At 44.3% G+C, this 27,481-nt stretch overlaps 1 protein-coding gene across 3 annotated transcripts in view; it reads left to right on the top strand.

The window, feature by feature from the left end:
* TRAK1 (trafficking kinesin protein 1) overlaps nt 1-27,481 on the top strand; it is a 211,307-nt gene that overhangs the window by 47,090 nt on the left and 136,736 nt on the right. For 2 of the 3 annotated variants that reach the window (XM_038004113.2, XM_073010311.1), the window contains exon 2: nt 25,031-25,327. The gene's annotated coding sequence lies outside the window, so the exon portion shown is untranslated. Of the gene's footprint in view, nt 1-25,030; nt 25,328-27,481 lie in introns of those variants that run through there. The other variant, XM_038004110.2, reaches the window with a different exon arrangement.

The following is a 27,481-nucleotide window of genomic DNA, read 5'->3' as shown; positions in this document are numbered from 1 at the left end:
TTCTGGGGCTCAGGAGGGAAACCACGCCCTTCTAGGCTATTGCTGACGCCATCCCTCTAGAATGCAGCTGTCTTGGGTGGAGGCTCTGGGACAGCTGCTTCTGGCTAAGTCTGCCCAGTTGGGAGAAGGGGACATTGAAATTGCAAGAGCCATGGCTGAGAGAGATCCTGCGCATATGTGTGGCAGGAATCCTGCAGCAGACAAGGTTTTGACAATGGACAAGTCTCTCACCTTCTAACATGTCCGCTTTCCTGTGGATGAAGTGGAATTTTCCAAAAGCGGGAGTACAATGCTGCCTGTTAACTCTTGTGGAACTCTCAATCTCTTGGTGAACTACTGGTATTATAAAGGGGTGCCGTATAAGTGGAGGTGCAAACAAAATGCTTCAGTGCTTTTGATTCCTTTGGCTAAGGATAGATCTTAATTTTGAATGATTTTTTTTCTACTAGGGCCAATTTCAAAAAAAATAAAGTTTGCATCTACATGTTTAAAAATTCCTGTTATACTTTTAGCATTAAAAAATATGCTTGTCTCGGAGACTATTTTTTAACATTTCAGAATCTACAAAACCAGCTTAAATAGAGCATGATTATACTGCTATGCCTCTGAAAAACTTTGTATTTGAGTAATGACATCTCTGAGGCTTCTTCATATTAGTGGTTTTTATTTTCCTTTTCACTGACCATGCGTGCTACTTTGTGTGAAATAGGGTTTGTGAAATAGGTTGTGTCAGCGCTATCTGTATGCCTTAAAACAAAGTATTTTGCTGTTGAGAAAAAGGAAAACAATGATAGGTCTTTAGCAAAGACTATTTAGGTTGCTGCTGCCTAATACAATTCTCATCAGTGAAGTCTTCACTTGGTTGGAAAATAGTGCCTGACACTCGCTTATGTCCCGCCTGGTGGGACTTCCCGACAGCCCCCTTGAGCTGTTCTCCAGGCTCTGCACTGCAGCAAAGGCATATTTGCCTTATGAGGGGATGTGCACTGCACTTTTCACCTGTATTATCTCACTCCCCAGAACCACCTTAGCAGATGGATGACATTATCCCGTTTTTGAGATGTGGAGGACACACTTCAGAAATTTTAAGAAACTCAAACAAGGTCACACTAGTAGTGAGTAGTACAGTCAGAATTCCAGGCCTGGTTTTCTAGTACCAAATCTAGTGCTTATTCTCCCAGACCACGGGTCAACAAATTGACTTCTGGGTCAAATCAATCCCACTGCCTGCTGTTATAAATAAAGTTTCATTGGAACACAGCCACACCTATTCGTTTCCATATTTTCTGTGACTGCCTTCCTGCTACAACTGTGGAGTGGCAATGGAGACTATATTGCCCTCAAAGCCTGAAATTATTGTTTTCTGCTTTACGGGAAAAATTTGCCAAACCCTGCCCCAGGCCATAGCTGAAGGAGCATCCAGATTATGTCTGTCAGTACATTCCCACCCGCCCCGCCCAACCAGGAATGCCTTTGTGATGGAGTTCTTGCTCTTTTGTAAAGGTGTGGCTGGGTGTGGTGGCTTGTGCCTGTAATCCTAGCACTTTGGGAGGCTGAGGCGGGCAAATCACTTGAGATCAGGAGTTTGAGACCAGCCTGGGCAACATGGCAAAACCCTGTCTCTACAGCAATTACAAAAACTAGCCAGGTCTGGTGGGACACGCCTGTAACCCCATCTACTTGGGAGGCTGAGGTGGGATGATTAAGCGCTTGAGCCTGGGAAGCAGAGGTTGCAGTGAGCTGAGATTGTGCCACTGCACTCCAGCCTTGGTGACAGAGTAACACTCTGTCTCCAAAAAAAAAAGGTGGTGGGAGCCTCACAGTGAAAAAGAGCATAGGTGCCGGGGCAGCCCAACTGTGCCTTATTGTCTGCTTTCTGGCCCTGTGGTGGGCTGAAGATTCTTACCATACTCCCATCCAGATGTAGAGTCTGTAACCGTTCCCCTTGAATCTGGGCTGGCCTTGTGATGTATTTTGACCAATAGTTTGCGGTAGAAGTGACACTGTGTAACTTTTAAAATTGAGTCTAAAGAGATCTGTAATTTCTGTCTCATGCGTTGAACACCCCCTCTTGGGATCCAGCCACCATATGAGAAGCCGTGGTGGTTGTGTGGAAGTTGTATCCACTTGAGAGAGAGGCCCAGCTATCCCTTTCAGAGCACAGATATGGGAGGGAACCCATTTTACATGTCCGGCCCTCGTTACTATCTGACTGAGAGAGACCACAAATGCCTTCTGTATTGGATGGTAATGACACATCACAAAAATGCAAATACTTGCAGCCAGGCACAGTGGCTCACGCCTGTAATCCCAGCACATTTCGAGGCCTAGGTGGGTGGATCCCTTAAGCCCAGGGGTTCAAGACCAGCCTGGGCAACATAGCAAGACCCTGTCTCTACCAAAAATACAAAAATTAGCCAGTCTTACAACCTGGTCTCAAATGAATAAATAAATAGAAGGATACAAATTAAAAAAAAAAAAAAAACACTTAAGAAGAATTCTCTCACAGTCTGATGTCAATGTCGAAAGTTAAGAAATAAAATACATTTTTGACCTTGCTGTCTGAGTTACCCAAATATAATTTCTAAGAACTCTAAAATGTTATCACCTAGAATCTAGGAAGGTACCATGTGATCCTAGACTAATAGCATAGAATGAATGTTGCTTCATTATGAACTTATTATGGAAATATAAGTACATAATAAACACTTTAAGCAGATTATAGAATGTTTCCTAAAATACTGAAGTTAAAATATTTGTGCTAAACTTCCTGGAATGAAAAACTTTTCTCATGATGATTTATGAATTAATTTTACCATAGAATAGTAAGGGTATATTTTTAGTGGGTTAAGTAGCTATACTTAAAGAAAAAAAAAATACAGGCTGGGCATAGTGGCTCACACCTGTAATCCCAGCACTTTGGAAGGCCAAGGCCCTGAGGTCCTGGATCACCTGAGGTCCTGGTCAACATAGTGAAACCCTGTCTCTACTAAAAATGAAAACAAAAACAAAAACAAAAACAAAAACAATTAGCTGAGCGTGGGTGTACACACCTGTAACCCCAGCTACTCAGGAATCTGAGGCACGAGAACTGCTTGAACCTGGGAGGTGGAGGTTGCAGTGAGCTGAGATTGTGCCACTGCACTCCATCCTGGGCCACAGAGTGAGATTCCCATCTCAAATAAATAAAATAAAATAAAATAAGATAAATAAAAATACAGATTGAGTGTTTTTTCCAAAATGCTTGGAATCAGAAGTGTTTTAGATTTCAGATTCTTTTGGAATGTAGAATATTTGCGTTATACTTGCTGATTGAACATCCCAAGTTTGAAAATCTGAAATCCGATATATTCAATGAATATTTCCTGTCAACATCATGCCAGTCCTCAAAAGTTTTCGATTTTGGAGCATTTTGGATTTTGAATTTTCAGATTTGGGGTGCTCAACCTGTGGTTATGTTGGGTAAAGGCTATTCAGTTTGATATTAATCAGACAATATCAAACTGAATAGCCTTTACCCAACATAATTGGGCCACAGAATTGTGGAAGTACTGGAATAGTTTTATTTAAAGAAACAGGGTCTCATTTTGTTGCAGAGGCTGGAGTGTGGTGGCGCAATCATGACTCACTGCAGCCTTGACCTCCTGGGCTCAAGCCATCCTCTCACCTCAGCCTCCCAAGTATCTGGTACTATAGGCGTGTACCACCACACCTGTCTCATTTTTAATTTTTTTATAGAGATCGTGTCCCACTATGTTTCCCAGGTTGGTCTCCAACTCCTAGGCTCAAGTGATCCACTCGCCTCAACCTCCCAAAGTGCTGGGATTATAGGCATGAGCCACCGTACCTGGCTACCTCTTGAATCTTAACTCCATGTTGAGCTTTTAAAGGGCTTTCTTATTCCTTCTGCCAAAAATTTCTTTTCTACCCTTCCAATAGAACAAACCCCCTGTTAAAGTTTTAGTTGTGGAGGCTGGACCCAGTGGCTCACGCCTGTGATCCCAGCATTTTGGGAGACTGAGGCAGGCAGATCACTTGAGGCCAGGAGTTCAAGACTGGCCTGGCCAACATGGCAAAACCCTGTCTCTACTAAAATTCCAAAGATTAGCCAGGTGTGGTGGCACACACCTGTAGTCCCAGCTATTTGGGAGGCTGAGGCACGAGAATCTCTTGATTCTGGGAGGTGAAGGTTACAGTGAGCTGAGATCGCGCCACTGCACTCCAGCCTAGGCAATAGAGTGAGACTCTGTCTCAAAAAAAAGAAAAGTTTTAGTTGTGAAGGGTAAGCTCTGAGGTTTGTTAGACCTCCTAAGGCCATGGAGGAATTCACTTTCTCTGAAGTGGGATGATCATGGAGAGGGAGAGAGCCCAGCGTGGGAAGGCTGGGTGTGGACATTGACCCCCCACCCCCACCCCGAGCAGCAAGATCATGAGCCATGCAGAAGTGGGACCTCCCACCATTGGTGCTCCTGGAGTACTGCCCAGCAAGGACCAGTGAGGAACCAGTATTCCTTAGCTTGGACATGGCTCAGTCCTACCATGCATGCAGTTCCTAGCCTGTGTGTTTCCTCTTTTCATTTCCTATCTTGCTATTACTTTTATGCGTTGTGCTTATCACCGCCAACTCACTGTAAGGCCATCTTGCCATCCCATGACATGGTGACTGAAGGCCCAGCTGTCACTATTTATTCATTTGGTGTGTACATGACTGTTTGGACCCGTTTCCTAGTTACGGCCCTGTTAATTTCAATGAGAAAGGCTAATGGAGTGCCTTTTTCAGGGGCTGGGGGGGAGGGATGACATGCTCCCTTTAGCCCCTCTGTAGCTTTGGCCCTTGACCTCACTGTTTCCTGGGGGATTCTTATACAGAGGCTCTTGGCTTCTTCCCTCAATACCACACATTCCTAATTATTTGTGCTACTTCTTGAGTAATCCCGAGGTCTGCTTTGGATTGCTTATCAAAAGTGGCTGATAAAATTTGAGCTGTCGTTTCCCAGATGTGTGCGTTAGTGCTTTGTAGAGAATTTCTTCTTTGTAGTCAAGTTGATTGAAGTCTAGAATCTGACTTTTAATTGTGGACCAAGCAAAACTCCCTTGCCTCTCTAGGGATTATTTAGAATTAGTAAAATCAGGTACTTTTTCACACGTGCCTGAAGGAATTATTAACTGAAGGGACTTTTATGTGGTACACTTTGTTCTGAAAATTAGGTATTTAAGGACTTTGTCAATTACGGTTAAGCACATTTTTTTATTAAAAAGAAAAAGATATGTAGCTAAGTGGCTGTGCCCAGGCTGAGATGTTTCTTCTCACTCGATCCTACAGTGAAGTCAAAATATAGTGACAGATTCGGTTTCCATAGCTGCAGAATCTGTTTTCAAAAACACAAGGCTGTGATTTCACTGTAGTCCAGTGCACATTGAGAAGCTAATATGGAAATAGAAATGAAACTTTTCAAAATACATGCCTTAAAACAAAAACTTCCAGTTCCCCTTTGGTGCATAGATGAGAGTTTTTTTTGTTTTTCAGGCTTTGTAAGTTTTGCGAATTAATTTCAGAAGTTGACGGCAACGTGATCCTGGTGGATTGTCATTCTGTACTGTTAGTCAGGAAGCCCCTCACACACTTTCTTCTAATTTCCTAATATGACAGATGGTTCAGTGAATATCCATTGTGCTTTACAGGTTGGTATGTTTGTAATTGGCCTATTACGTAGTTAATTTTTTTTCTTCTTCTTTGGCAATCAGCTTTTTCCATGTGAATTTTCAAAAAATGTATTTATTTATTTAGAAACAGGGTCTTATGGCCGGGGCGCAGTGGGTCAGTCCAGTGATCCCGGCACTTTGGGAGGCTGAGGAGGGCAGATCATCTGAGGTCAGGAGTTCGAGACCAGCCTGGCCAACACGGTGAAACCCCGTCTCTACAAAAGTACAAAAATTAGCCGGGCGTGATGGCGGGTGCCTGTAATGGGAGGCTGAGGTGGAAGAGTCACTTGAACCTGGCAGGTGGAGGTTGCAGTGAGCCGAGATTGTGTCATCGCACTCCAGTCTGGGCAAGAGAGCGAGACTCCATCTAAAAAGAAAAGAAAAAAGAAAGAAGAAACAGAGTCTTACTCTGCCACCCAGGCTGGAGAGCAGCAGTAGTGTGATCATAGCTCACTGCAGCCTTGAACTCCTAGGCTCAAGCAATCCTTCTACTTTAGCCTCCCAAGTAGCTGGGACTACAGGCATGCCACCATGTCCAGCCAACTTTTTTCTTTTTTAATTTTTTGTAAAGACCGAGTTTCCTTATGTTGCCCAGGCTGGTCTTGATCTCTTGGCCTCAAATGATCCTCCCCTCTTGGCCTCCCGAAGCACTGTGATTACAGGCATGCCACTGCATGTGGTCTGTGTAGTTTGTAGTTAAGAGAAAAGAGTTGGGTTGGTTATTTTCAGTGTCTTGGGGATAAAGGGTGAATCATTAAGTTCATTCTGCACTCATTGAGTTTTACCATGTTTCAGGCACTGAGGACACTGTACTAACACAAGTAGAAGTGAGTCTTTAAGGAATGAAATATAATTTGTCTCTACTTGAAATTTTCACGTAGTCTGTTTGTAGGACAATACCTATTGAAATAGGGTCTCCATTTCACCAACAAGTTAACCCTTACTGCTTACGGGAAATTACCTCAGCAGTAACTGTAGAGCAGTCATTTATTGAACTTTTACTGTATTCTTAGAGTGCATTTTTCTTTACATTATTGTACTAGATCATTTAATCCTTATAACAGCTTCCCATTTTATAGATGAGAAAACTGAGGGTTGTAAGAGTTAACTGATTTTAAGTTGGCCAGCATCATACAGTGACCTATTTTGACTGCATCTTTCTGTCCCTACAGGATTTGAACTTATAGTGGAAGTGCTTTAGGAAATGCATTTGTACCTGTGTGGTCATGGTTAGGAAATGTACTCATGTCGGGCTGTTTAAAAGTTGTGGAGGCCAGGCGTGGTGGCTTATGCCTGTAATCCCAGCACTTTGGAGGCTGAGGTGGGTGCATTACTTGAGCACAGAAGTTTGAACAACATGGTGAGACCCCAACTCTACATACACGCACACACAAAATTAGCTGGGCCTGGTGGTGCAGACCTGTAGTCGCAGCTAGAGGTGGGAGGATCGCTTTAGCCTGGAAGGTCAAGGCTGCAGTGAGACTTGATTGTGCCAGTTTACTCCAGCCTGGGTGACACAGCAAGACCCTGTCTCAAAAAAAAAATGTTGTGGGTGGGTTGGATGGTGCAGTGCTGCTAAGCTCACTTAGCTGTCAACAGGGGAGGGCTAGGTTTGTCATGTTGGAGGTCAGACAAGTACCTAATAAGGAGGGTAACTGAGGACTGTTGGATGTATTTCTCTGGGTGGGGATGGGCTGCCTGTGAAGATGAAATTCTACTGGAAATATTCTTTAATTATATTTGTACATGTCTCACTTTTGTTTAAATAGAGATACTATATTCTGCACTTTGTTTTGTGACCTGCCGTTTTCCCACTTAATCTATCTCTAGAATGTCTTTTCTTGGCCACCATGTGATTCTCTGCAGTGTCACTGGAAATGGCGTTGTGGTGAAAAATGTGCAGACGTGATATGTGGGAGGACCATGCCTTATTTAATTGAAATGTGTTAGACATTTTCATTTTCCAATTTTTAATGGTTGTATAAATGCTGAGAACAGTTACATCTTTGTACGCAGTTATTATTTTTCTTAGAAAATAACTGAAGAAGTGGAATTGTTTTTTTTTTTTGAGGCAGAATTTCGTTCTGTCGCCCAGGCTGGAGTGCAATGGCGTAGTCTCCCCTCACTGCAACCACTGCCTCCTGGGATCAAGCGATTCTCCAGCCTCAGCCTCGCCAGTAGCTGGGATTACAGGTGCCCGCCACCACATCTGGCTAATTGCTGCATTTTTAGTAGAGACAAGGTTTCACCATGTTGTCCAGGCTGGTCTCGAACTCCGGACCTGGGCTCCTGACCTCAAGTGATCTGCCCGCCTTGGCCCCACAAAGGCCGAGATTACAGGTTTGAGCCACCGTGCCCAGCCTGGAATTGCTTTTGATTTGTGTTCCTGGGTGTGAGTGAGCTTGTTACCTGTACCCTTGTCAGCAACACAGGTTATCATTATAATTAATGCCAATTTGACAGATAACATCATAGTATCTCATACTTGTTTTATTTTTTCATTTCTTTGATTCTAGTAATATTTTTTTCCTGAAAACTTTTATTACTGAATTTTATTGTTGTTGCTGTTGTTTTGAGACAGGGTCTTGCCCTGCCACCCAGGCAGGAGTGTGGTGGCACCATCATGGCTCACTGCAGCCTTGAACTCCTGGGCTCAAGCAATACTCCCATCTCAGCCTCTCAAGTAGCAGGGACCACAGTTGTGCACCACCATACCTGGCTAATTTTGTTTATTTTTTGTAGAGATGAGGCCTCACTATGTTGCCCAGGCTGGTCTCCAACTCCTGGGCTCAAGCAATCCTCCTGCCTTGGTCTTCCAAAGTATTGGGATTACAGGCATGAGCCACCATGCCCAGCACTGAATTTTCTTTAGTAAAGATACAGGAGGTGTGGCACAGTGGCTCCCGCCTGCTGGTTGTTCTTTTTATGTACCAACCCTTTGTTCTGATGAATTTTAAATCTGTAAGTAAATAAGAATACACTGAAGTACATTGATGTTTATCTTATGTATTTATTAGCATGTTTGCCGGGAGCTATTGTAATCAACAGGCTTGGGTTGAACACCAGTTTCACCTGTTGGTTCTTAGTCCTGTGGGCAAATTGCTTCCAGCCCTACTTTCCCCATTGGTGACTTGAGGAGGGTGATGATGTGGGCCCCATGGGCTGCTGTGAGTTTTGGACAGATGACTCCTTGGAGTAATGCACCCAGGCCTGGCTAGGCACACAGTCACTGTGCGGTAAGCAGCAGCCAATATTGCTCTTTTCCTTGTTGGAGTCATGATTTATTAAAAGCCAAGTTCCTCCTAGGGAGTGAGTGCAGTGAAAGCCAGTACCTAAGGAGGAATCACAAACAGAACTGTTCTCTTCCTCTCCTAACCCATATCCCATATTCCCGGACCTCTTTCTCACTCTAGTTATTTTGTTAACTTTATCCTAGGCTGTGATAGCTTGGCAGCCGCTGTTTTTGGCTGAGTAAGGTTCATTCCTAATCCAGGGGAGGCATGAGGCCCTATGTGCTTGCCTTCCCATAGAGACGCACTCTCGGTGGGGCGTGGTGGCTCATGTCTGTAATCCCAGCACTTTGGGAAACTGAGGCAGGCTGATCACCCAAGAGCAAGAGTTTGAGACCAGCCTGGCCAACATGGTGAAACCCCGTCTTTACTAAAAATATAAAAATTAGCTGGTTTTGGTGGTGGGTGCCTGTAATCCCAGCTACTCAGGAGGCTGAGGCAGGAGAATCACTTGATCCTGGGAAATGGAGGTTACAGTGAGCTGAGATCGCACTATTGCACTCTAGTCTGGATGATGAGTGAAATTCTGTCTCAAAAAAAAAAAAAAAAACCCCCAAAAAAACACAAAAAAAGATACCCACTCTCTCTCCCCCTTTTCTTTCTCCCCCAGACACCCTGCCGTTTAGAGTGATGACACACACAGTGTGGGCTGTAGGCCATCCTGCTTCAGGACATCTACCCCTTCTCCGGCAAAGTTTTCCTCTTCAAAGCAATAGCTTTTCAGCCTGGAGTCTCAGATTTCCAACAAGCCACCCCACAGGGATTTGGGATGAGGTTACCCCTCCTACCACCCTTCCTGGCTTTGGCCAGCCTCCAAAATTCCTCCTGGTGTCTTGAGAATGCGGAGAGAACCCTGCTTCAGGTTCTGATTTTCTGATTGGACGTTACAGTGGGGCATGTAATATCCTGCTGGGATTCTTCTCTGAGAACTGCCTCCATCCTGCCGGCTGCCTGTCAGACTGGCCTCGTGCCCGTTGGCTGGCAGTATTAAGCGTCCAGAGGCCACTGTGTACCCAAAACAGCAACCCCGTTGGCCTGGTTTGCTGGAGAAGCCCCTTTGCAGAGCAATGTCCTATGGTTACCATTTCTTCACTGGCCTGGGAGTGCTGTCTCTCTCGGGAGTCGACAGCCAAGTTTTGAATGTCTGACTCAGCTTTGTGGGTCTTTCAGGTGGTGCATCTTCACCGGACCCGGGCCAGCTGGTTTCACGGAACTTGCTTTGTGCTGGAAAGCTCTGCTCGTAAAGGTTCCGTTGTAAACGAAAGAGGAGGCCGGCTGTACGAGGCTCTGCAGCTCAGCCTCTTAGCCTGGTTTCCTGTGGCAGGAGAGGGAGCTATTTATGGCATTTTATAAATCTGCTGCCGTCAGCCAGGGAGAGATGCAGACTGTTATGTAAGGCTGTCAGTGTGCAGCTTTTTTTTTTTTTTTCTCTTTTTCTTCCGCATTTTGGGAGACAGGAGTGAGCTTACAGAAGGCAGCGTGGTTGGGGATTTCTTTTCTCTCAGTTGCAGCAGAATCATTTTTGGAAACGGGGATTTGGTCACATGACAGCAGTTTTCATTCATGAGATGTGGATCGATTAAACGGATTTCTCCTTACCTCATAGGTGTTTACTGAGGGCAGTGCGTGTGTTGGGGTGTTTGCTTCTGTCCTAAACAAGGTTTAGAGAAGAGAGAGGGCTGGATTCTGGAACTAAATTGGGTCAGAGTTATTTTTCTCCAGTTGCCTTGAGTTGTGGAAATTTTCTTTGCGTGACCATTGATTTATTATTTGGGGGGATTCACTTTTTCCAGGGCCAGAGAAAGGTTTAGTCTTAAAAGTGACATTTATTTTATGTGTGTGTGTGTGCATATGTGTGTTTGTGTGTTCATGGGCTTGTGTGAAATGAGAGCAAGAGAGGACAGACACGCATGGCGGCACGCATGTGCAGCCCTCAGTCCACATACAAGTCTGCCCTGAAGTCATTCGAGCAGAATCTGTGACAGGGACTGCCTGGGCTCCCTAGCTGTTCTGGCCTGTGCTGTTCAGGAGGCCCTGAGGGCTCTCCCAGGAGCTCACAAGAGGCCCTGGCAGTTGTCCTTGACCCTTTGTTATCTCCTTTCCTGTGCCTTTGGTTACCCTGACGCTGCTCCGACTTTCTGACTATAGTTGCTGCTGTCGGCTCATCTAAATCTTTCTCTTTCTATGGGTGGTCACACACACCCTTTTCCAAGATGCTGCTTCCCTTCACAGCATAGCGTAGCAGTAGTTGCAGTTTTCCAGTGATCAGAAATGCTTCCCAGTCCTACATCTACAATTATTTGGGATACACTTTGATTAAGTCACTTAATCTTTCCCCGAGCCTTTTCCCCAACCCCTGCCTCACAAAAGGGGGATGATTCTACGAAGCTGTAGCATATGATTGTTGTACGGGCAGGAGCCGTGGCCTAGGGCATGTGAAAGCCCATCCTGAGCTGTGTAGCATAAGGGTCCTGTGAGGCCGATATTGGCTTCTTGACAGCCTTGCTTTTTCACCCCTCTGGCACCGTTGCTGTAAACCTGCAACTCATCTCCTCATCTTCCACCTGTTCAACTTTTACATGGTATTTTCCACTGTGCAGCCACTTGTCCAGTTATTTAAGGAGCTGACCCAGACTGATGAGAGTGCCAGAAAGGTCACATGAGGTAGGAGAGTGGTAAGATGAAAGATGGGAGGAACAGACCTCTTGCATGGTTGCCCATCAGCTGCCACCAACCCAACTTGACCCTGGAGTTCAGACCCCATCTTTAGCCTAGCTGGAGTATGCATATTTCATATATGGACTTCAGCAGTCTCAGTGGGTCTTGCTTTGAGTTCCTTTGCCCCTGTTACAAGAGGGTTGTTTTAAGAGAGAGTGGACAGATGTAGGAGAATGGTCAGTGGTCAAGGATCACATGGAATGTCTGATTCTCCACTGGACCATGAGCTGCTTTAAGAACAGTGTTACTCAGAGCCATCATAGGGCAAGCAGTGTCTTTGGATCCATTCAAAGCTAGGCTCACATCCTAGGCAATGTTTAGTCTCTGTGTTTCCTCTCTTGTAAAAAGTGGGTGCTGATATTACTTTATAGGTTGTGAGCCTTAAACAGGGTCATGCATGTAAATTACCAAGCATAGTGCCAGACCACTGGCTTGTTTTACAATAACAAGAGTGCTGGGGCTGTTGGCACTTTGAAAGAGCACAGGTTGGTCTCATCACCTTCTACACAGGCATCAGTTTGCTCAAAAAAAAAAAAGCGGTAAAATGGCAAGAAAAAGAATTGCCCTGGCTAGAGAACAGGGAGACTCTAGGGCTGGTTGCAGCTTAGGCAAGGCTCTTCATGAGCAAGCTGGCCACAGATGAGAGCCAAGGTCTTGGAGTGCCCACCCTGATTCCAAGTGACGGTCTGCAAGTTAGCCTTTCAGGGTGATTGTTCCTTAGATAGAAACAAAGTGTTGAAAACATGCCTTCATTTAATGTTCAGCAGCAAAATGCTTATGATCCCAAGGGTAAGTCTCATACTAGTTTTTTTTTTTTTTCTTTTTCTTTCCAACTTTTATTTTAGGTTCAGTTAGTACATGTGTAAGTTTATTACATGGGTAAATGGCCTGTCACAGGGGATTGGTGTACAGATAATTTCATCAACTAGGTAATTAACACTGTACCTAATGGAATAGGTAGTTTTTCAGTCCTCACCCTCCTCCTACCCTCCAGCTTCAAGTAGGCCCCATTGTCTGGTGTCTGTTGTTCCCTTCTTCGTGTCCATGTGTATTCAGTGTTTAACTTCCACTTACAAATCAGAAAATGTGGTATTTGGTTTTCTGTTCCTGCATTAAATCACTTAGGATAATGGCCTTCAGCTCCATCCATGTTGCTGCAAAGGACATTATTTTGTTCTTTTTTTTTATGGCTGTATAGTATTCCGTGATATATGTCCACATTTTCTTTGTCCAGTCCACCACTGATAGCCATCTAGGTTGATTCCATGTCTTTGCTATAGTTTATTATTATTTTAAAAAATTTTTAAAAATTTTGATTAAGGGATGAGGTCTGGCTGGGCGTGGTGGCTCATGCCTATAATCCCAGCTACTCTGGAGGCTGAGATATGAAAATTGCTTAAACATGGGAAGGGGATGTTGCAAGGAGCTGAGATAGCACCACTGCAGTCCAGCCTGGGTGACAGAGTTAGACTCAGTCTCAAAAAAAAAAAAAAAAAAAAAAAAGATGAAGTATTGCTGTGTTGCCCAGGCTGGTCTGGAGCTCCTGGGCTCCAGTGCTATTGTGAAGAGTGCTGCGATGAAGATGCATGTGCATATGTGTTTATGGTAGAATGATTTCTATTCCTTTAGGTATATGCCTAATAATGGGATTGTTGGGTTGAATGGTAGTTTTATTTTAAATTCTTCGAGAAATCTCCAGACTGCTTTCCACCGAGGCTGAACTAACTTATAATACATTTCTGCCAGCAGTGGATAAGCATACTGTTTTCTTCTCAACCTCACCAGCATCTGTTGTTTTTTGACTTTTTAATAGCCATTCTGACTGGTGTGAGATGGTGTCTTATTGTGGTTTTGCTTTGCATTTCTCTAATAATGGTTAGTGATGCTGAGCCTTTTTTTCATATCCTTTTTGGCCATGTGTATGTCTTCCTTTGAGAAGTGTCTGTTTGTGGCCTTTGCCCATTTTTAAAATTTTATTTTATTTTATTTATTTTTTTGAAACAGAGTCTTGCTCTGGTGCCCAGGCTGGAGTGCAGTGGCGTGATCTCGGCTCATGGCCACCTCCGCCTACCTGGTTCAAGCAATTCTCTTGCCTCAGCCTCCCGAGTAGCTGGGGTTACAGGTGCCTTGGTCACCACACCCAGCTAATTTTTTATATTTTTAGTAAAGATAGGGTTTCATGATGTTGGCTAGGCTGGTCTCAAACTCCTGACCTCAGGTGATCCACCCGCCTCGGCCTCCCAAAGTGCTGGGATTACAAGTGTGTGACCGCACCTGGCCTCCTTTGCCCATTTTTAAATGTTTTTGTTTCTTGTGAATTTGTTTAAGTTCCTCATAGATTCAGGATATTAGACTTTTTTTTTTTTTGAGATGGAGTTTCCCTCTTGTTTCTCAGGCTGGAGTGCAATGGCGCGATCTTGGCTCATGGCAACTTCTGCCTTCCAGGTTCACGTGATTCTCCTGTCTCAGCCTCCCGAGTAGCTGGGATTACAGGTGCTCGCCACCACGCCCAGCTAATTTTTGTATTTTTGGTAGAGATGAGGTTTCACCATGTTGGCCAGGCAGGTCTCGAACTCCTGACCTCAGGGTATCCACCCGCTTCGCCTTCCCAAAGTGCTGGGATTACAGGCGAGAGCCACCAGGCCTGGCCAGATATTAGACTTTTATCAGAGGTATAGTTTGCAAAAATTTTCTCCCATTCTGTGAGTTGTCTGCTTATTGATAGTTTCTTTTGCTGTGCAGAAGCTCTTTAGTTTAATTAGATCCCACTTATCAATTTTTTTTTGTTGTAATTGGTTTTAGAGTCTTTGTCATGAAATCTTTGCCAGGGCTCATGTCTAGAATGACATTTCCTAGGTTTTGTTCTTAAATTTTTAAGTTTTAGGTTTTACATTTTATTCCTTAGTCCATTTCGAGTTGATATTTATATGTGGTGGAAGGAAGGGGTCTAGTTCCAATCTCCTGTATATGGATAGCCAGTTATCCCAGCCCCATTTGTTAATAGGGAGTCCTTTCCCTATTGCTTTTTATTGTCGGCTTTGTGAAAGATCAGATGGTTGTAGATATGTGGCTTTATTTCTGGGTTCTCTAACCTGTTCCATTGGTTTATGTGTTTGCTTTTGTACCAGTACCATGCTGTTTTAGTTACGGTAGCCTTGTAGTATAGTTTGAAATCAGGTAAGTGGGATCCTAGAGCTTTGTTCTTTTTGCTTGTAATTACTTTGGCTATTTGGGCTTTTTGTTGTTGTTGTTCCAAATGAATTTTAGAATAGTTTTTTTTCTAATTATGTGAAGAATATCATTGGGAGTTTTGCAGAAATAACATTGAATCTGTAAATTGCTTTGGGCACTATGGTTATTTTAATTATATTGAGTCTTCCTATCCATGAGCATGGAAAGTTTTTCTTTTTTTACCTTGAGACAGTGTCTTGCTCTGTCATCCATGCTGGAGTGCAGTGGCACGATCTAGGTTCACTGCAACCTCCGCCTCCTGGGTTCAAGCAATTCTTTTGCCTCAGACTCCCAAGTAGCTGGGATTACAGATGTGCACCACCATGCCAAGCTAATTTTTGTGTTTTTAGTAGAGACAGCGTTTCACCATGTTGGCCAGGCTGACCTTGAACTCCTGACCTCAAGTGACCCATCCACGTTGGCCTCCCAAAGTGTTGGGATTACAGGTGTGAGGCACCGCGCCTGGACTGTTTTTCCATTTGTTTGTGTCATCTCTGATTTCTTTCAGCAACATTTCATAATTCTCATTGTAAAGATCTTTCACCTCCCGGGTTAGCTGTATTCCTAGGTATTTTGTTCTTTTTGTGGCTATTGTGAATGGGATTGAGTTCGTACTTTGGCTCTCAACTTGGACATTATTGGTGTATAGAAATGATACTAATTTTTGTATATTGATTTTGTGTCCTGAAACTTTACGGAAGGTATTTGTCAGAACTAGGAGCCTTTGGACAGAGACTGTGGGGTGTTCTAGATATAGAATAATACTGTCTGTGAAGAGAGAGAGCATCTCAGACTTTGATCCAGTTTCAGACCTAGCATCCCAGACCTGGCAGTCACCCACTTTCGTTGTGTCTACTTCTTCCGCAGCTTGACAATCAGGTGATGGCACCACTTTTTGTAAACAAAAGAAATTTCAGAACCTGGCTGCTGTCAGTAGGAGATGATTGAGATGGGACTAAATCCAGGCCTGTCTGGTATGTCAGATCTAAATCTGACCTTCTGGGGCAAAGGGTTTGGGTGGCTGTGGGGTGACTCTGGTTTGCCTTCCCGCTAGGCTGGGGCAACATGGGGGCTCCGGAGGCAGTTTATGCCTTCAGAATCAAAGGCCTCTGTGGGAGGTAAATCTAAACTCATTCCCTCAAGATTTCCACCCACTAGTTATTCAGTCAAGCACGGATCTAGATGCTTCTGTAAAGGGACTGTGTTGTGCAGATGGAATTAGGGCTATTAATCACTTGACCTTAAGATAGGGAGATTGTCCTGGATGATCTAAGTGAGCACCGTGTAATCACTTGAGCCCTTAAAAACAGAAAACGAAGGCAGAAGAGGAGGCTAGAAAGATGGGGCAGAGGCGGGCGCAGTGGCTCACGCCTGTAATCCCAGCACTTTGGGAGGCCGAGGTGGCGGATCATGAGGTCCGGAGATCGAGACCATCCTGGCTAACACAGTGAAACCCCATCTCTACTAAAAATACAAAAAATTAGCCGGGAGTGGTGGCGGGTGCTTGTAGTCCCAGCTACTCTGGAGGCTGAGGCAGTTGAATGGTGTGAACCCAGGAGGCGGAGCTTGCAGTGAGCTGAGATCAGGCCCCTGCACTCCAGGCTGGGCGACAGAGGGACATTCCATCTCAAAATAAAAAAAAAAAAAAAAGAAAGAAAGATGAGGCAGAAAGGGAAGTCATGGAAATTCCAAGCTTGAAAAGGATTCCATGTGCTGTCGCTGGCTCTGGGATGTGGGAGCCACTTGCAAAATCTGGAGAGAGGCCTCCAGGAGCTCATGGAAAGCATAAGGAACACAGGAACAAACGCTGGTGCCCACCTGACGGCCAGCAGGAAACAGGGACTTCAGTCCTACAACCACAAGGAACTGAATTAGACTGGCAGCCTGAATAAGTGTGGATATCAGTTCTTTCCCAGAGCCCCCAGTAACGGACTCACCCCTGTGACACCTTGATTGGAAACTGTTGAGATGCACGATGGATTTCCAATATATGAAACTGTGATCTGATAAATGGGTATTATTTCAAGCCACTCAATTTGTGGTAATTTGTTACAGTAGTAATAGAACACTGACATAATCCTGGAGAACAATTAGTCCCTTTTTGAAAACTTTTGCCATACTTGGACCTGCTTGTTTAGAATTGCTGAGTAAAATCCCTTGGTGTATCAGATGCCTCTGCCCAGAAAGAGGAAACCTTGAAAGCTCAGGTACCTGACTGGCCATGGAGGGGATCACCCAGAACTAGCTTCTCCTTGTCACCTTTTAAGCTTAAACCTGGTGCTCTGGTTCTGATTTTCTCCTTACATTCTCTGTGTTTGTCCTGAAGGAAGCTCCTTCTTTTTTTTTTTTTTTTTTTTGAGATAGAGTCTTGCTGTCTTGCCCCAGGCTGGAGTGCAGTGGTGCAGTCTCGGCTGACTGCAACCTCTGCCTTCTGGGTTCAAGCAATTCTCCTGCCTCAACCTCCTGAGTAGCTGGGATTACAGGTGCCTGCCACCACGCCTGGCTATTTTTTTTGTGTCTTTAGTAGAGACGGGGTTTTGCCATGTTGGTCAGGCTGGTCTCAAACTCCTGACTTCAGGTGATCTGCCCTCCTTGGCCTCCCAAAGTGCTAGGATTACAGGCGTGAGCCACCGTGCCCTGCTGGAAGCTCCTTTTTTTTTTTTTTTTAACCTCTCAATTTATTGTTTACAAAGGGCAGCTCTGTCTGCTCGTGATGTCCTACTGGAAGTTACCTGTCTGTCGGTGAGAATGGTTTCACAGTCATTGCAACAGTGAGTGGAGAAGGACTGACCAGGGTGCCCAAATCCTTCTGCAATTCCACCTGCCATGTTTTGTAGCTCCTGGAGTGGTATAGTTGGAAGGCAGTGTGTTGAAGGTCGCTTGATCCCTTCCTTGTCCAAATGAGGGGTCTGAGGCCCAGGGACATAACACAGTTTCCTTAATGTCACACAGCTCTTTGAGTTTTAGTTCAGGTTCTGAGTCACAAAAATTACATAGGTTGAGGGTAGCGGGGAGAAAATATTAGGAACTTGCACACGTGTATTTTGTCAGCAAATCTGAGTTCAGTAGCAAACTGGCATGACGTTGAACAACAGTGTGTTAAGTACTCTTGACAAACGGGGGGCTGGAATTGTTGATCATCGAGTTGAGAAGAGTGGGGTAGGGGACCTGGGCCACCCACCCCAGGCTCAGCTTCCGTGTATACTTTATCCTGCTTCTTTTCCTGGCACCTCTTTTGCTGAAAAATTGACCAGGTTGCAGAATTTCTCACTCCTCTGCTAAGAAAAATCCTGCCTTCCTGCAGCTCTCTAGGCAGAATTCAGTAAACTAAACAGAGGCGCTTTCATCTCTCAGGGCCATGCCATCCACTCTCACTTTTCTTAAGCCTTGTTTGTTTCCTCTGCCTGAAAGAAGCCTTTTGCCTGGTGTGCCAGGGTTTGCTGGAGCCAGGGAACATCCAGGGCAGTGGATGCTTTGTTCCTGAGCCCCTGTGAAACCTCAGAAATGCCTGTTTACATTAGAGTGAAGTTAGGCTGGCACCGTGGGGAAAGGTTGTCACCTTTGCCCTACAAATTCCTGGGTGTCCCCAGAGGGCACAGGCTATGACTCATTCTTCAAGCTAGAAAATGGGTGGAGGCCTTACAGACCAGCTTTTGAGTGGTCTATAAATGATGTCTCCTGATCCTTGAATTGTTGTATCTGGGTCACTTTATGTGTTCGACTGTTAAAGTACTATTTTTTTTGAGATAGGATCTCACTGTGTCACCCAGGCTGGAGTGGAGTGGCACACTAATGGCTCTCTGCAGCCTCAGCTTCCCGGGCTCAGGTGATTCTCCCACCTCAGCCTCCCTAGTAGCAGGGACCACAGACACAGGTCACCATTCCTGATCAATTTTTTGTATTTTTTTGTAGAGACAGGGTTCCACCATGTTGCCCAGGCTGGTCTTGAACTCCTGGGCTCAAGCCATCCACCCGCCTGGGCCTCCCAGAGTGCTGTGATTATGGCGTGAACCACTGGGCCTGGCCCCTGTAAGCCACATTTGATGTGTATTGGTCTGTATTGAGAACGATGAAGTAAGGTTAAACTCAGGAAAGCCTAGAGAGCCCATGGGCTGTGGTCTGCATACTTGGAACACTTAGGAGTCCCTCAGGCGGTTTTCATTGATTTCTGTTAGTCCTCAAAGTTAGCAGTGTGAAATTTGGGAGTTTAGACCCTTTCGTTCAGTGTAAATGATAGAACCTGAGCTTTAAAGCTTCAGGGGATCCTCAGAGTGATTTGCACCAAACCCCATCTTTCATTTGTTGTTATTTATTCTGTAAACATTGACTTAGTACCTAATATGTGCCAGCACCAGTCCATGCTTTCAAGGAGCTCACAATTTCTGGAGGGGAGATTGGCCCTGGACACATGGTGGTAGATGGACAATGCATGAAGCTTGTGCCTGAGATAGAGGCTTTCCCCAAAATGTACTCTGTGAAACAAATGCCATGTAGATAGGTATGTGGAGAAAGGATCCATGGTAAAGTAGGTTTGGAAATGCTGGCATATGAATACTATAGTAGAACCAAGAAAGGTGCCTGATTCTGAGAATCTGGAAATTATAATGTTAATGACAGTAATTATTTTGAGAATCTAATTTGTACTAGACACAGAGGCAGGTGCGTTATATGGATAAGTGCCTTACATTTTACAGAATTCAGTAGTTTGGATGAGCCATAATTTATAACTGTTTTTCATGAATAGAAATTTAGGTTGTTTTCCACTTGAATTTAATGGGTAAAAGCTTAGTCTTGTCATTTCAAGAGGGGCCTCTCAGGCTTCTGAATAGCTTTGCCAGTTGCTGCACATGTAAAGTTTCTTTGGATTTCGGAACTGTGGCTTGTGTTTGCCTTTTGAGTCTTGAGTGAGGTGAGCATTTGCTGATGTCTCCAAATTTTGTTTTTTTTCAGAAAGTGCTTATACTTAAAATATTTATTTTGTAGCAATATGTTTCTGGGTTAAGTGGCTGCTATAAGTGGAAACATAGATACTAGGAAGAGAAACAGTAGTGATTTAGGGCTATTGATCATGATTTAGGCCATCTCCCTCATTTTATAGGTAAGTTATAAAAAGCTTGTTATAAAGTTATAAAGGTATATGTAACTTTATAGCATGTTATATATATGTGTTATATGTTATTTATAAACATGTTATATATACCTATATGTCATAAAGGTAAGTTATAAAAAGCTTGTTTATAGGTAAGTTATAAAAAGCTTGTTATAATAAAAAGTTATGAAAGCAAAAGTTATATAAAGCTTGACTGTAAAACCTCTTTAAGAAATCTTTACACATGAGGGCCAGGCCCTGCGGCTCATGCCTGTAATCCCAGCACTTCGGAAGGCTGAGGTGGGTGGATCACTTGAGGCCAAGGGTTTGAGACCAGCCTGGCCAACATGCCAACATGGTGAAACCCCATCTTCTCTACTAAAAATACAAAAATTAGATGGGCGTGGTGGTGCATGCCTGTAATCACAGCTACTTGGGAGACTGAGGCAGGAGAATTGCTTGAACCTAGCAGGCTGAGCCTTCAGTGAGCTGAGATTGCGCCACTGCACTCCAGCCTGGGAGACAGAGCACAAAAGCTGTCTCAAAAACAAAAAAAAAAAAAAAAAGAAAAGAGAGAGAGAGAGAGGGAAATCTTGACATATTAGAGCCTTTGTAAAAACAAAACCAAACCATATTGATTTAAATTAGTTTTCAGAAGAACAATTGTATTTTGCAAAGGGAGAAAGTATTTCAAACTTCTGTGTATGGATCAGATAGAATATGTCTAAGTACAGGTTAAAGAAGGCTTGAACGAGGGTTCAATTTGTTAATGCATTTTAAAACCTTTCCAAGACCACATTCACTATCTACTATTTTTCTGCCTACCGCATCTTTCTGTGTTGATAAATTAATATGTGCTCCGACACTTCCTCTTCATGGCAGCATGGTTGACTTCTTGATAGCTGTCCCATAATTAATGACTCGATCCTCTGCTGTGGCTTGTTAGGTTGTTTGTAGCATTTCATTGTGCCGTACATCTTTGACCTATATATACTTGAGCCGAAGAACCAAAGTAAATTTTTTCGGGCTGTTCTTCCAAATTTATACTCCTCACCTCACTCCAATAATACATAAGTCTATAAGTTTCCTAAATCAGTTGTGAACTTGAGCATCATTATATTTTTTAAGTCTTTGTTGTTGTTTTTTAAAATCACTGTTAAGTTTCCTTAAACTGTGTGTGTGTGTTATGTTTTGGCAGGGGGAGGGAATTTTTATATCCTTTTCCCATTTTTCTTTTGAGCTATGTCTGCTTTAGGTCTGTGAATGAAGTGCATTATTTACATGTTGATTTTAAGTGTTCCTGGTTTAATTTCCCCGCCAGTTTTACTTTACCATGTGTTCCTCACCTTTTGAGTTCTTTATGGTGACCTGTGTTAGTGAGAGCCCATGAGGTGTCATCAGCAGACTCGGAGCCCCTCAGGAACGTCAGGGTCTTTGAGTTTCTCAATATCTGCCAATTGTTTTTGTGTATAACAGTAGCTTAATTGGGTATCAAAGTCTTACGTGACTATCTTTCACTTAAGTTTCTGAGGAACTGGCCGGGTGCTATGGCTCACACCTGTAATCCTAGCACTTTGGGAGGCCGAGGCAGGTGGATCACTTGAGTCCATAGTTCCAGACCAGCATGGGCAACATGGCGAAACCTCATCTCTACTAAAAATATAAAAATTAGCCAGGTGTGGTGGTGCGCGCCTCTAGTCTCAGCTACAGGCTAAGGTGGGAGGATCACCTGAGCCCAGGAAGTCAAGGCTGCAGTGAGCTGTGATTGTGCCACTGCACGCCAGCCTAGATGATGGGAATGAGACCCTGTCTTTAAAAAATAAAAAATAAAAAATAAAAATAAATAAATAAATAAATTCTGAGGAATTATCCCACTGGTGGGCATGTGGGGATACCTTTTTAATGTTTGTCATATTTTTATCTAAATCTTTGGAATTTAAAATTTTTACTAGATTATATCCAGGAGTTTATTATTAGTTTTTCATTGATTTTGTCTGGGTCTTGGTGTAGAACCTTTTGATTTAAAGGTGTACATCTTCACCTCTAGAAAAGCATTTTAAAGTTGGTGTTTTTATATACTTTACTCTTTTTGTCTTAAGCTTTTTTCAGTTTTTCTGGAACTCTCATCAATATGCCTTTATCTTCTTGGTTTAGGGATGACTTCTCAAGCTGATTTTTAGATTCGGTATCTGCATTCACTAACCTTTTTATCACTTAATTGAAGTAGACATACAAAGAAAGTGTATGAGAGCTGGGCTTGGTGGTATACACCTGTAATCCCAGCTACTTGGGAGGCTCAGGCAGGAGGATCACTTAAACCCAGGAGAACAACCTGGGCAACATAGTAAGACTCCATATTTTTTTAAAAGTGTAAAAATAGTGTATGAATTGTAAAGAGTGCAGCTTGATGGAGTTTCATGCACTGATTCTAGTCTGCAAGTCAGTCTCCAGACCAAGAATCACAACTTGACCAGCATGGAGAAGCCCCCTTGGGACCCACTGGGGGTGGGTTGTGGCAGTGCCCAGCTTCCCTTAGCTTCAGCCAGTGAAATCCCGTCCTGGACCCTTGACCACCATTGGTGACTCTTGGGGGTCTTCTAGTCCACCCTGCTCAGCCCTCTGCTGTCTAGAATGTTCTGGGTTCTGCTTGAGGATTATAGGCTTTTCTAGTGAGGCAGCTTATCTGTTCATCTGTGTTTGAGTCACTGACCAGGTGTGACAATCCAGTGTTCTTTTTCTTTTTTTTTTCTTCATGCCAATCCAGTTTTATGTACATGTTGTTTTGCAGAAATTCCTAAATAATTCTTTTTAACTTTCTTTTCTCACCAGGGATACACAGACTCTCCTACCCATCCTTCCCATTTTCATATTTATTTTTTCATGTTAATGAGGGCAGGAAGTTTATTGCCTGGGCTGAGTTCATTTATACAGGCTGAGTATGTCTAATGTGAAAATCTGAAATTTGAAACTTTTCGAGTGTTTACATGACACTCAAAGGAAATGCTCATTGGAGCATTTCAGATTTCAGATTTTTGGATTTTGGATGGTCACTTGGTAAGTATAAGGCAAATATCCCAAAATCCGAAAGAAATCAAAATTTTTTTTTCTTTTTGAGACAGAGTCTTGCTCTGTTGCCCAGGCTGGAGTGCAGTGACGTGATCTTGGCTCACTGCAAGCTCCGCCTCCCGGTTTCAAGTGATTCTCCTGCCTCAGCCTTCCAAGTAGCTGGGTTTGCAGGCGTGTGCCATGATGACCAGCTACTTTTTGTATTTTTTAGCAGAGATGGGGTTTCATGATGTTTTCCAGGCTGGCCTCAAACTCCTGACCTCAAGTGATCTGCCTGCCTTGGCCTCCCAAAGTGCTGGGATTACAGGTGTGAGCCACCACGCCCAGCCAAAAATCCAAAATTTGAAACACTTCTGTTCCCAAACATTTCAGATAAGGGATACTCAGCCTGTAATAGGAATTCCTGGTGTATTTTGGTAAATAAACTTGTTGGGAAAAATGTCACAGATTCAGGGCTGTAGTTTTCTCTCAGAACTGACTGTACATGTTGAGTGAAATGTCTATTAACTTTCTCTTTTTGTGTGTATGTGTTTTTTAAACAAACGATAATGCATCATTTATTAGAGCAGTGGTTCTCACACTTTTTTTGTGTGTGGTCTCAGGATGCCTCAAAGTGATTGGGCCTCCTAAAGCATTTTTATTTAAATGGTTCTATTGATTCATATGTATTGTGTTAGAAACATAAGATGTAAAACCACAGGGATATGAAAGTTCCATTAATTAGCTTTCAGAGCAATGGCGTCATCACACATAATGTAGTCTCTGGAAAATTCCACCGTAGCTCCACGAAAAAGTGAGAGACCCTCTGAACCAGTCTCAGGAAACTCCAGGGATTCTCAGACCACAATTTGAGATCTCTTGTGCTGAGGAATGTTTTGTAAGTTTCCTTTTTCATTAAGCTCCTGTTTGACATTTTGTGTGTACACATGTGGTGTGTGTGCAGGTGCGCTGGGAGGTGAGGCAGCGGCGCTCCTGAAATGTGTGGGAAGTGGCCTGCATGTAGGTGTGCTGTTGCCGGAACAGAGCAGAGTGTTTAGCAGTCTGCGTCATGTGCCGTATTTTCTCAGCAGTTATCTTTAGTCCCAGTCAGATTTTAAATGGGGACGAGTCTTTAGTTTTCATCAGATTCTTCTTTTTCATTTCTTTTCTTTCTTTTTTATTTATTCATTTTTTTGAGACAGAATCTCCCTGTGTTGCCCAGGCTGGAGCGCAGTGGCGTGATCTCGGCTCACTGCAACCTCTGCCTCCCGGGTTCAAGCAATTCTCCTGCCTCAACCTCCTGAGTAACTGGGATTACAGGTGCCTGCTACCATACCTAATTTTTTTTTTTTTTTTTTTTTTTTTTGTATTTTTAGTGGAGATGAGGTTTCACCATATTGGCCAGGTTGGTCTCAAACTCCTGACCTCAAATGAGCCGCCCACCTGAGCCTCTCAAGGTGCTGGGATTACAGGAGTGAGTCACCGTGTCCGGCCGTTTTCATCAGGTTCTTAAAGGAGTCCCCTAATTTCTCACTGTAGGTTAAGGTAGGGGCATACCTTAAAGTTCTTAGAGAGTTGAGAAGTTACTGTGGTTGAAAGAATTTATACAAATAAAAATGTTACCTCTCTTTGTGTGTATAAATCCTGTAGGAATACAGGTTTTAGCTGTGCTCCAGTGTGTTTATTTGCTTAGAGCTGCTTCAAGGCAGGTTTCAATAAGCAGATGAAGCCATGTGCTCCACATTTTGGTCAGTATTGATTAGTTGAATGGAACTTTGCTGCAATTATTTTATTGAAACTAAGCAGTGTGATTGGAGATGCCATGACTTGAGGGAAACACTTTTCAGAATTCGCAGTCTGAATGCACGTCATTCCTGGGCCCTTATTTTCTAAACATTTGTCCAGGTTTATCGATAGACTCTAACTGTGCCCCTCTCTCTCAATTGTCCCATAGATTCCCTGTAAGGAGCCCCTGCTGGTGCACCAGAACTACCGGGGGTCATCTGCCCAACTGCCCCAGACTCTGGCAGTGGGGCCCCCGATGGCAGTGGGCACCTCCCCGTGAAACCTGCCAAGCTGGACGCCACAGCTCTGCACGACGACACTTTGGCCAACTCCGTGCCCCCTTCGGAGGCATGCAACCATGCAGTCCTAGCCTGCAGCCCGGGCATCCCTGAGGAACACTACATAAGCGAGGCTGTGGAAGATGCTCCCAGCTACAGAGGGTACCGGGATGCCTGCACCATTACTGGTATGGGGGTCCTTTCCCTGCCAGGGAGGAAGGGAGGGAGGTTTCAGTCACTGAGGACTAGGGAAGGAATGCAGCCACTTGGGAGGGTCTCGGGGAGGTATGCAGAGAGGAACCACTAAAGTGCAAAAGACTCTGAGCTTTGGGATTGTGAGACCTCCCATCCAGAACCTGTTCTGCCAGTGAACCATTTTGTAACTTGGGTCAGTTGTTGACCTGCTATCCTGACTGAGATGTAGACCGCACTTCACTGAGTTGTCATGAAGGTTAAAGATGGTAACATTGAAACCTGAGCAGCAAGCATGGCTCATCACAGGCGCTCAGTGTAGACTGAATCCTTCCTTCTCTCTTTGGACTCAGGTTCTTCAGATATAAAACAGATATACTGGGAATAACATGCACTGTCATTGTGGGATGCAAAAACAGAAAACTTCATGGAGTGCCCTTTGTACACCATCAGGATTTGCACAGACATGGATTTTTACAGATAACCCATGTCAGTCATAACTCTCAGTGTCCCAGGTGGTAATCATCTCCCAGTGGGAACATCTGCTGTGCGGGCACTTAATACTAGAGCTATTGCTTTTTTATTTTCCCCAAGGAAACACTGAGACAAGTGCTTGGAGCTGGCACAAGAGAGGGCTCTCAGTGGAAATGGTGTAGCATGGTGTGCATAACAGCAGCCAGTAGCAAAATTGTAATTCAATCCAGTGGCTTTCATATAGAAGTTTGCTCAGTTTCTCATTTTTGTCTGCAGTGTTTGCTTTTGTTTGTCTGTTTGAAGTAATGCCTAATGACAGCTTAATATATGCAAGTTGGCTTCCAGTAGCTTCTCTTGGTTCTGTGTTACCAGTTAAGCCTTGAGGACCTCCTGTGTGTCAGGGGTTCCCTGGATACAGAAAGGCACAGAGAAGGCTGGGAGTCCCAGCCTGGTGCCTAGCTCCTCCTGTGTTAGGCCCCCAAACACCTCCTCTCCCTTTTTGTCAAGTGGCCCACACGAGTTGTCCTCCACTTGTGACTGAGTCCCTCTCCCGCTTGCCTGCCCCCTGAAGGACACAGTTCCGATATCTGCTTTTCCTCTACTGCATCATTCTTGTCCCCTTGCACTTGGATCTTTCTTTTTAGTGCAGAAACATGCTATGATCTCCCTCTTCGGAAATAGAATCCTTCTCAGTCCCATGTTTCCCGCGGGCCAGTGTCTCTGCTCTACTTTTTGCTTACTCTGGTTTTTCTTTTGTTCTCTCTGGAGTGCACTGCAGGCGGGCTTATGCCCCACCACACTGACAGCCTGGTTCAGTCCAGTCCGTCCTCTGCCTTCACCTTACTTCACTTTTCAGCGGTAGTTCACACTGTTGCCAAGTCCTGTCTCCTGGAAGTACAGTCTTTACTTTGCTTCTGGGTCCCCACACTCTCCCTATTCTTCTGCCTCAGTGGCTGTGTTTCCTCTTCTCCCAAGCCTGGGAACGTTGAAAGGCCCAGGGCCCAGCCTTTCCACCTCTTTGCTCTTATGTGCGCACCCATGCAGCACATGATCTCACCCAGCACGTAGGTTTTAAAATCGCCTTCTGTACTGGCCACTCGCTGGTTTCTGTACTCAACCTGGACCTTTCTCCTTAAGGCCAGACGTCTCAGACTGACTCCACATGAGTTTCCAGTTAGATGTCCAACAGGCATGTCCAACTCAAGTGACCAAAAATGAGCTCCGGGTTTGCACCTCCACTTGCTTTTCTTAGGGTTTTCCCCATCCTTGTAAGTGGTGCTTTCATTATTCTAGTTGCTCAGGCCGAGACCCTTGGAGGCATTTGTGATTCTGCCTTTCTGCGATTCATACCCCAGGTTGTCAGGAATTCTGTTGGCTCTGTCTTCAGAGTGTGTCCAGAATCTACTCAGCATTTACTGTGTCCCAGCCGCCCCCATCTCACACCTTGGTGACTACACTGGCCTCCCAGTGGGGCCTCCTACTGCTACCCTTGCCTCCATAAAATTCTTTCTCCGCCCAGCCATGAGAGTTGGCTTTTAATGCAGTCAGATGGTTTAACTCTCCTCCAAACTTACAGTGAGCTCCCCTCCTATAGAGACCGGTATGAAGGGGCTGAATGATGGGAATCCCTCTTTGCCCCACTGACCTGCCTCCTCTGTGCCCTCTGTGCTCCAGAC

The sequence above is a fragment of the Chlorocebus sabaeus genome, chromosome 22, assembly GCF_047675955.1.
Source record: "Chlorocebus sabaeus isolate Y175 chromosome 22, mChlSab1.0.hap1, whole genome shotgun sequence".
In the NCBI taxonomy this organism is placed as follows: Eukaryota; Metazoa; Chordata; class Mammalia; order Primates; family Cercopithecidae; genus Chlorocebus; species Chlorocebus sabaeus.
The sequence above is the reverse complement of the archived record's forward strand: the minus strand, read 5'-3'. Positions and strand labels throughout refer to the sequence as shown.